Below are 10,990 nucleotides of genomic sequence, written 5' to 3'. Positions count from 1 at the left end.
TCTCAAGACAGAGAGCATGAAGGCACTTGAACTAAAGTCTCATCTGGCATTGTCAAGGGCGGGTAATTGTGCAGAGAGTCAGGAGGACTGGGCTGTGAGAAAGACAGGCATCAGGTGCTGTTTTCTGTTTAACAGTTAATAATTACATAGAGGAATTTTGCTCACACTTCTGTTGTATTCTAATTATTTATAGTTCAGGTCCCCAGCTCTGTCATCCTACTTTCTACACAAGTCTCTTGAGATACCTGAAAGCAGCTGCAAGAAGGCAACGACTTCAGGTCATGGACAAAGTTGGAGTTAAACTCTTCATGTTGCAGCGTATGTGATGTTGCTCTTTCCTTCCTATAGTGACAACAAAACTTCTTTTGCTTTATTGATCATTTATAAGCTATATCAAAGAGTGACAATCAATAGATAAATTGGAAGAAACAAAACGGCAGAGAGGAGGTGTTACATTCATCCAAGCCTGCTGCTTATGTAGCTTAACGTGATATATTCAAATGCAGTTGTAAGTGTTGGGTAAGGAAAAATATTCCAGAGAAAGTTGAGTTCATGAAAGATGGAAATCTGATTAAAACACAGAATCATACACAGAGAGTCTACTGTACCTTTCCTGTTTTAAAAATTGACATATTACATTAAGCAAGACATACACAAATTTAAACATGCAGAAGATTAAAAGATTGAGAAAAATATTTAAAATACTAAAATGAAGTAGGAGGAGTTGAAGAAAAAAATAAAATAATGACAGGCATTGAAGAAAATAGCTCGTTTGGCTAAAAGCTTCCGTATGGAATAGCAGATTGAGTTGCTTCTCAAAGAGTGGCAAAACTATACTTTGTACCAGATTGATTGAATGTATCTGCCCCTGGCTGGACACATGTGTGGAGAATGCAGAAAAATGAAGGTCATATTAAATGTTATGTGTAGTTTCTAGCTTCATTTCTTAAAAACCAGGCAATAATTACCCTTTAAGTGGAATTTAAATTTTTATTTTAAAAACTATGAAATAACATCATATTTAAATATTTTTTCAAGCTATAGATTTTATTAGACTCCATTTTTCTAGTCTGAAGTACTTGTCAGTATAAATCCCTTGAATGAATACAAGATATTAGTCACAAAAATGGTTCCAAGTTCTCCCCATCTTATAAATTCTTTAAATATAAAGATCAATAGCTTGGGTCACAGTGAATTAAGAAAAATTCAAATTCTAATGTGATTATGTTTACAAATATGTAAATATACTGATTTATATTTGTATATGTAAGCTAAATTAACAAATTAACCTCACTTTTAGCCTCTTTTATATATCATTTTATACATCCTTATATTTCAAAGAAAAGTAACAGGCTTCTTGATACTATAGCAGGGTAATCCTGATAATGAAAATATGCTAAAGGTCAACTGAAAAAAAAAAAAGGATAACCAAAAAAGCACCCTATAGAGATGGCATCAAAAATTTTCAAGTCTGTATGCATTTCTGTAAAGTTGCTTTCAATGGAAACGTTTCTATCAAAAATTAATTTTTAGTTAATTGTAGAACGAATTCAATTGAAATTATTCAAGAGTATTTCACATAAACAATCATATGTAGAAATAAGTGGGGAAAATCAACTATACTTTGAAAAAGATACTCTTCAATCAGACAGCAAATTGCTCACAGAGCTTTTCTAAATTCAGGGTAAATGAGGAGAGATATAAAAGCATAAGTAATGAAATTATCAGGTATTTTCCAAAACTAAATTTTTACAATTGCATGGCAACATGTAACTACACTAATTTACAATAAAAATAGTTGAGGACAATTGAATCAAACAATGATACAAAGTTCTAAATGTAATGACTCCTTAATCTGTTTATTTTGGATATAAAACAGAAAGGTTTCAGAGTAATTTTTCTTTTGCTTTTATATTTGTCTTTCATTGCTACTAAATTGCTAAACCCACACTTTTCACACCATTGCCTGGCATGCTGAAGAGAAAAAAAAATACTATAAACTTAATCAGATATCAACGAATTATTGAAAATGTGGCACCATTTGAAAATCTTACAATCACAAATATGGTGCTACTGTTGGCTGAGTATAGTCTTAGAGCTGAAATAGAAACTAGGATTTGTCTGATTCAATGGCTCTCAATGAAAGGTCGGAGGGATGAAGACTCAAAGCTCATAAGATCATTCAGAGAATTAATGGCAAGAACCTGAAATAGAAAACTTTCTGAATTAATGTGCATTTTTCTTTTGACTGGATATTTAGTCTCTCAATTTTATTTTGGCCTATATTCAGTTTTATCCATTATTCTAGATTCCATTCATAGATGATGTTTGGTGGAGTAAAGAACCAGAAGGAATTTTAATACCTAATAAAATGTTTTAAAATTTTGAACATCTAATATTATTATTTTAAAGTGTGTGTGATTTTCAAGCATTGAATTAACAGTGCTCATTTAAAGCAATTGTCTTCAATATATGTGGCTTCAGCCAATTCTGTGAATTGATCATTCATACGCACATTAAATGCATCCTATATTTTTAGCTGAAAAAGTTACTCAAGCATCATTTCTTGTCAAAATGATTATAATGCCATAATAATGTGTTTAAAGGGCTATAATTAGGAATGTTAGCAATGCCATTTGAAACTCAAAGCTGAAAGAGGATTATAGTTTAACCCAATTACTCCATTGCACATGATCTCAGCCTTTTAAGAACTTCTAACTAAAGTTTCATTGTATCTTTAGAGAATACGTGCCACCTAAAAGAATTCTGATGATCAAGCTCCTGATAAAAATCATGTGTTTATTTGAGAGAAATCGATCTGATGATCTCATTTATTAATATACATATTTAAAATTTCAAGTTTGATAGTGTTCAAAAATGAGAGAAGCAAAGCTGAACATATTGAAATAATATCCAATTTTCTATGAATTGGCAACCCTTTCCATTTGTTTTGTGAATTCACAGGAATGGAGACTGGAAAAATATATCTATATTTTGTCAGGCAAAATTATCTTCTGTTTGCAAAATATTTGTGAACCATACTGGAAGAATTTGAACCTTCTCATACTTGGGGTAAAATGCCAAGCAGAAAAAAGGGAGAAGATAATTTTGTCTGCTTATGCTCCATAACTGCTTTTTTCCAAGTTGGTTCTAATGACCACATATTATAGGCAGGCATCCTGGTTCTCAGAAGGAATCAAACAGAGAGTCAATAAGCCACTTGGTCTGAATGGCAGAGGATTTTAGAATGTATTCATTCTGTTGTTCTGCACCTGATGCAGATGTTACCAGGCTCTTCCCATCCTTCTGATAATCTCCCACGTTACATTTGAACAGAGAAAATATGCCTTACCCTCTTGACTTTTGCGTCCCTGGGTGCCTAGGATTGTTTGATTCCTTTTAGATGGGCACTCCTCAAGCTGTCTGTGGTGGGGAAAAAAAATTCTTTTTATTAGTAATTTCTAATGTATTGGTTTTGTGCATTGAGACTTTTATAAAATAAAATAACTAGAAAATTTAAAAATGCACACAAACACAAGCAAGTTTCTTCCATTCTTGGACTCCAGAGATAATATTATTATTATGCTGTAAAATTTCCAAACACCCACGATGATATTAATCTCTTTACTGCTCCTGGTTTCCCGGCAGGCACTGCAGTCTTTGCTTTGAGCAGCACTCCTCGTTGAATGGGGTCACAGGAGGGAGAATTCATTTCTCCCTGGCTTATTCTTGCCAGTTCTATTTCCCAAAAATGGAATCTTTCTCATTGCCTATTGTCTTTTGTCAAGTAGAATTCTTAGATTGGCTTCGGTTCTGCCTGATTTATTTCTCTTAAGTTCTGTAACTCTTTTCCTGAATCTTACTCCTTTTCAGACCTCTATGTCTTGCTCAAAAATGAAGAGAATCTGTAGTCCTTATTTCCATCAGCATTAAATGACCCCAGGGCATTGCCTTGCCAACCAAACAGCCTCTGACCTACCTGTATCCCAGCTTCCTTCTCAGTCTGAACTAAACCAAGACGCTATGTTGCTTACCCTAACTCGAAGGCTCTCAACTGAGCTTTCTAGACTCCTAGAGCATCTGTGGATTTACTTTAGGAGGTTCATGACTCTACCAAATTACTGGCAACATTTTGTGCATGGGTGCACATGTTCACGTTCAAGTCTTTTTGTTAAAAAAAGTTTTACTGTCACAATTTTTATGGAAATGTTATTACGCTGTAAGGCAATAAACTGTAATAGATTTAAATCCCGATCTTCTTGATACACCTATCAAGACTTGGACTCAGGGCAATCATAGCATTATTATCTGTATCATGACTATTCCCATCACAAAACATTATTTTTCAGGAGTTATTAAAAAAATTATACAGGCCTTGCCTTCTGGGTTATGCTGATGCTCTACATGGGCCAAATAGAGCATTAACAAAAGATTCAAGCATATTTCTATCGACATTCAAATCAACATACCAGCACGTGATCACGAGCAACGGTTACAGTAAAGGTTTGAACTGTATTACTGCAGATGCAGCGTGATACAATGTGAGAAAGATGCACCCGGCCATGGCTGGTTTGAAGATGAAAGGGGATCACAAAGAAATGAGGCCTCTATAAGCTGGAAAAAGTGAGAACACTTGCTTACCTAGAAACCTGCAAAAAGGAAGATAGCCCTGCCAACCCCTTAATTTTAGCCCAGTGGGACCCATTTCAGACTTCTGACCTTCAGAATTTTAAAATAATAACTTTGTGGGGCGCCTGGGTGGCGCAGTCGTTAAGCGTCTGCCTTCGGCTCAGGGTGCGATCCCGGTGTTCTGGGATTGAGCCCCACATCAGGCTCCTCTGCTGGGAGCCTGCTTCTTCCTCTCCCACTCCCCCTGCTTGTCTCTCTCTCACTGGCTATCTCTGTGTCAAATAAATAAATAAAATCTTTAAAAAAAAGATAATAAGTTTGTATTATCTTAAAAAGCAGAAAGAGACCCATTAATGCAGAGAACAAACTGATGATTGCCAGAGGGGAGGAGGCGGGTGATGGACAAAATAGGGGAACAAGGGGTGGGAGGTACAGGCTTCCAGGTATGGAATGATTAAGCCGTGGGGATAAAAGGTACCGCATAAGGAATATAGTCAATGGTACTGTAATAGGGTGTGATCACAGACGGTTGCTACACTTGTGGTGAGCACAGCATAGACTTGTTTGTTGAATCACCATGTTGTACACCTGAAACTAATGTAACATTGTGCGTCAACTATACTTTAATTTAAAAAAATGTGCTGTTTTAAGCTACAAATATGCTCTGTGATGTCATATGTCACATTTTGTAACACAAATGTTACACAAATGTTATAACACAACGTCTTTAAATCCAAATTTGTAATGAATACACCAGAAGTATTTTCTTGCTAAAATTTATCCTAAAAGTCTTCTTTTGCTTCCATTTTTTCTTCCCCCCCCCCAAAATCAGTCTCTGGTCCTGTAATTACATAGTAAAGAGACATTTTTAAAGACTATATTTGGTTTTAACATTTTTAATTTCTCAAAAGCTTTTTAGTAAATCAGTATGTCTATGGTTAGTAATTTGAAGAAGCCATTTAATAATCAGACTGTAGACGGATATACGCTTCCATAGAAAAATGAATTATGAGACAAATTGAAGATGAAGGAAGCTATATTTAGGTTTAACTTATTCATTTTCAATGCAGGCCTATGGAGCAGCAAAGACAAATTACAATTTCTAATAAATGATTGTACTGTATAACATTTTCAAGAAACCATGACTAAATAATTCTGTGCACTGCAGAATACATATTGAAATGGCAGGTGTTGTGTGGGCAGTAAGTTTAAAGAGCTACCATAAGTGTCTGTGTATGTGAGGGAGAGAGAGAAAGAGAGAGAGAGGAATTAATATCTATGTCTATCCCATATTGAAATATTGAATATGAGTTCTTTTATTTAAAAATATATTTGTATCTAAAAATGAATTTTATCTTTTCATCCATACCAGAACAGAATCAGCTTTACAGGTTACTAAAATAACACCTATTTTAAGAAATAGAAAAACATTCAATAATCATGCCCAATTCATTGCTGTGATCGCATCAATGTTTTATGAGATGAAAATGTTCTGTAAAATAAATTGGAAAGATCATACCAAGTGAAAATAAATTATTTCCTGCTAATTAGAATATATATATCAAATGCTTCATGAGTAAAAATCATAGATTTGACATTATTAAAAATATAATGGGGGCGCCTGGGTGGCTCAGTCGTTAAGGCGTCTGCCTTCGGCTGGGGTCATGATCCCAGCGTTTTGGGATTGAACCCCTCATCGGGCTCCCTGCTTGGCGGGAAGCCTGCTTCTCCCTCTCCCACTCCCCCTGCTTGTGTTCCCTCTCTCGCTGCCTCTCTCTCTGTCAAATAAATAAAGAAAAGAAAATAAAAATAAATAAAAATAAAAAATAAAAATATAATGATGTAAACCATATCTCCCAAGCCCTTCAAATTTATGATCGAAGGAAAAACATTTCACTTTTAAAACATTTTCACATTAAAGACAAAATAAAAGGAAATATGTCACAAACGAGTCCACATTTATTCATCAAATGAATAGCTATGGCATTGAAATAAGGTTATTGAAGTAATAACCCTATCTAAATCTAGCTAAAATGGCGAACAAAATGCCAATTGAATAAAATTAATTCAATTGTTATAGGAAAGTTCATACTTGTCTGATGGTGCAAGATTTATATAACCAGGTATAAGATTCCTTAACTCACAGTATGATCTCAATTTATTTAAAAATATTGCTATATATCTTAAAGTACAGAAGAAAGAAGGAATGAGAGAGAGAGAAAGAAGTGTTGATTATATTTTATATCTTGATCAATATGTTTTATTCACATGCAGAAAAGAAATGCATACAAAAATTTCCAGGTTAGATACTTACATGATAGCATTAGTATCAATTGTTATATTTGACTAGCATGAAATCGCCAAAGTTTCAATATTTCACATATACTGCTGCCATATTCAAAGAAAAAATAATTATCACAAAACAATAATTAAACACACAAAGATGAGGCCCAAAAGAAAATGATTTAACTTCAAAAGATATTTATGTATATGCCATAATAAGGGTCTGCATTTTCCCAAGCACACTGTTCTCTCTCTCTCTCTCTCTTTCCCTTTCCCTCTCTCTCTCTCTCTCTCTCTCTCTCAACTCTATTTCTCTTTCAAGTCAGGGAAGAGTCAAATACAGATTTAAACTTCAGGTAGTTAATATAACTGTAGCTTGGAGAATGGACTAAATAGAGACCCAGAAGCCATTGTAAAAAGTTGTAGCAAGTTTCCAATGCTTGTGGCCTAAAAGTGTCAGGAGAGATGGAGGGAAGTACCATACATGGTTTTAAGAGTTATTTAGAAGAAAATATAGACAGAAAATGTGATTGCTCAATTTCATAGTATTAGGAAGAAAAAATAAATAAGGTGTTATGGTTTCTAACTTAGAAACAAAGAGATAATGCTGCAATTCATTGAGATAGGAAACCAGTAATGAAAGTTGGAAAATAGAGTCATATTTGGAATATTTTGCAATGTCTATATTAAAAATAGGCCAGTTATCTAGTAAGCTCCCCAACATGCAGGTTTGATTTGAAGGCCATCGATATATAACGTGATTGAATCATCCTAGGTGGTGGGTAGGATAAACTTTAGGGAATGTGTAGTGATAAGAAGAGAGAGTTGGGAGCAGACCATGTGAAATCCAAACATATAATAAAAAGAAAGAAGAAAAGGATATCAAAGTGGTTGATATCACAAAACCCAGGAAGAGTGGAATTCATTTACTTACACCAACTTTTTTAAACATTTTCATTTCAAATAACACAACAAGTTGGCATGATAAAAGAATGGAGATGTGATTTATTTTCAATATTAACAAGTAAATTGATTATGAAATTGTTAAAACTAGGATGTGAGTTTCACCTCCTTTTGAGGTGAAGTTTTCCTACTTTGTACTTGATGCCCTTCAATGTCTCCCTGCCCTCAGTGCAGATGATAAACATATTTGTCTCCGTACACCTCTCTTCATCTTCTCACTCCTGCATCAGAAACTCCTGAGATCTGAAACACACAAAATTTTATGGTTTATTTGTGTGTGGTACAAGTCAATTGCTAACCATGTAATTTATTGTAGGTATTTTTATTCAACATTAGTGAGGGATAAATTACATACAATAAAATAAATCCATTTAAAGTGTACAGTTCAATGAATTTGATAAATGTATGTACCTGTGAAGCCATCACAACAACCGAGATATACAAAACATCTCTACCCTCCTTTGAAGTTCATTCTTCAAAGAAATACAACAGAATTCTGATGCTTACATTATAAATCGTCATGGACAGTATGCAAGGAAAAATTATGAGCCATGTGAAAAAACAGGAAAATGTGATTCATAACTCATGCTAATCAAATAAACAGAGAGCTAGTCATGACAGAGATGATGAAATTACCAGGCAAGGATTTGGAAACAAATAGCTATTATAGAACTGTCAAAAATTAATGGAAATATAAGTATAAAGAAGAGAGAAAAACTATTAAAAAATGAATGAAATGAAAATTTGTGAAATAGGCTCAAAAGAAGGCAAGGCGCAAGAAGAATGGATACCTGAATTTAGAGTCAGGAAAAGAGAATCTATCAAAACTGAAGTACAGTGAAAACAAGAGTAAATAAAATTTAAGAATGACCAGAGTTTCAATGACCTGACCAACAATGTCAAGGAATCTAAAATATATGTAATTATACTCTCAGAAACAGAGAGGGAAGCAGAAATACAAGAAATAATGGCTGTAAACTTCCCAAAGTTGAATGGAAGATTGAACCCACAGACCCAATGTTCTCAACAAGCATAAATAAACCAACAGCAACATACCATAATCAGATTTCCAAAAACTAATGATAAACAGAAAACCTGAAAAAGAGCTGGAAGAAAATATATGTACAGAGAAATTCTATGCATGTTCATTAGGTTCTAATCAAAACAATGTGAATCAAAATAAAATGGAATGACATCTTTGTCATGATTATTAAAAAACCTTAATCTAAAATCTATATTTAGGGGCGTCTGGGTGGCTCAGTCGGTTAAGCGATTGACTCTTGATTTCGGTTCAGGTCATGATCTCAGCGTCCTGAGATGGAGCCCCCTGTCAGGCCCCTTGCTGGGTGTGAAGCATGCTTAAGATTCTCTCTCTCCCTCCTTCTCTCTCTGCCCACCCCCTCCAGCTCTCTCTCTCTCTAAAAAAAATAAATAACAATAATAATTAATAATAAAAAAAAATAAAATCTATGTTCAACAAAAACATATTTCAAAAATAAATACCAAATTAGGACACAGAAAGGAGAGTAAATGATGTTTATAGGTTTGATGTTATTTATGTCAGAACATTTTAATAAAGGTAAACATACCTGACCTTACCATGAGGGGGTTTATTAACCAAAGTAAAGCAGCCTTCCCCAAAGAAACAAAAATAAACTGTGAATCCAAAGAAGTGACTTCGGGCCCATATAAGTCAGAGGCCATTATAATTTCTCTGTATCTGAGTTTCATGTTCATATTTAACAAACAGAAAATTGAGTCTAAATAAAGTTTCCCAAACTATATTTTAAGAAACACCGATCCCATAATATGATTAGTAAAATAGAATTTCATGCCGAAATAAAGATTAAAATGTGACTTATAAATATTAATACATCAAAGGCTATGAGAACTCTTAAAATGAAGACATTTGTTAACAATTGTTTAACTGAAAAATATTTGGGTAGTAATGTATTTTTCCTAGATCAACACTCAGCGCTATTGTATTTTATTCCTTTAAGGAAATGTCCTTCCATTTCAAATTTCAAATTTAATACCTCGAGCTGAATATACTACTCTATTCCAAATGGCATAATATTGATTTGCAAAGATAAAATTATTATAATGCTCAAAGGCCTTGCCAATTTATTGTCTTTAAAGCAATGGACCATATCAATAACACACAGGTAGTATAATTTTTATGCAAAAACGATGTTTTTATATGACAAGTCAGATATACGGCAAGATTTAAATTAATGTTTAATTAAGATTAAATATTAATTTAACTGTACTGGTTTCCTACTATTACTGTAACAAATTACCAAAATTTGGTGGCTTAAAACAAACAAACGTATTATCTTTTCTTTTCTGATGGTAGAAATCTGATACAGTTTTCACTGGGCTAAAATTAAGGTGTTGTAAAGGCCACATTCCATTCTGGAGGCTCCAAGGAAGAACCGATTTTCTTATCTTTTCTAGCTTCATGGTTACAACCCCTTTCTCCATCTTCAAAGTCAGCTGCATATTATATTCAAATCTTTCTGTCTATGATAGTCATGTATTTCTCTTTTGCTCTATTAGGACCTTTCTGGTTACATTGGCCACCTGGATAACCTAGGATAATCTCTGCATCCCAAACTCTTTAATTTGTTTATATCCTGCAAATTCCTTTTTGCCACGTAAGGTAACATATTCTCAAATTCTAGGGATTAAGTCATGGACATCTTTGGTAGGTCACTTTTCTTACAGCTGCATTAACAAATAGTAATTTAGCATCTTCTGGTGCTGGTCACTGTGCAGGCATCTTCCTTACTACAAAATGATCATCAGTGACATATCTATAGCAAAATAGATACATATTTTTGCCCTTACAGAGTTTACAGTGTAGCAAAAGGAGACAGACAATAAGCAATAAATGTAACAAGTGTATATTTTAGAAGGAGATGAGTACTAGAGGGGGGATAAAGCAGAGTAAGTTGGAACAGGATTGGGGGTGGGTGGAATTGATCATTTATATTGAGTGGTCAGGATAGAGAACATTGAAAGATAACATTTGGTGAATTCCATGCAAATATCTGGAGGAAGAACATCTCAGCCAGAGGGAGTAGCTGCTGCAAAGGCTCCACGGTGTACTAAG

Source organism: Ursus americanus, chromosome 1 (genome assembly GCF_024610735.1).
Source record: "Ursus americanus isolate L20-20 chromosome 1, mUrsAme1.1.p, whole genome shotgun sequence".
Taxonomy (NCBI): domain Eukaryota; kingdom Metazoa; phylum Chordata; class Mammalia; order Carnivora; family Ursidae; genus Ursus; species Ursus americanus.
The sequence above is the reverse complement of the archived record's forward strand: the minus strand, read 5'-3'. Positions refer to the sequence as shown.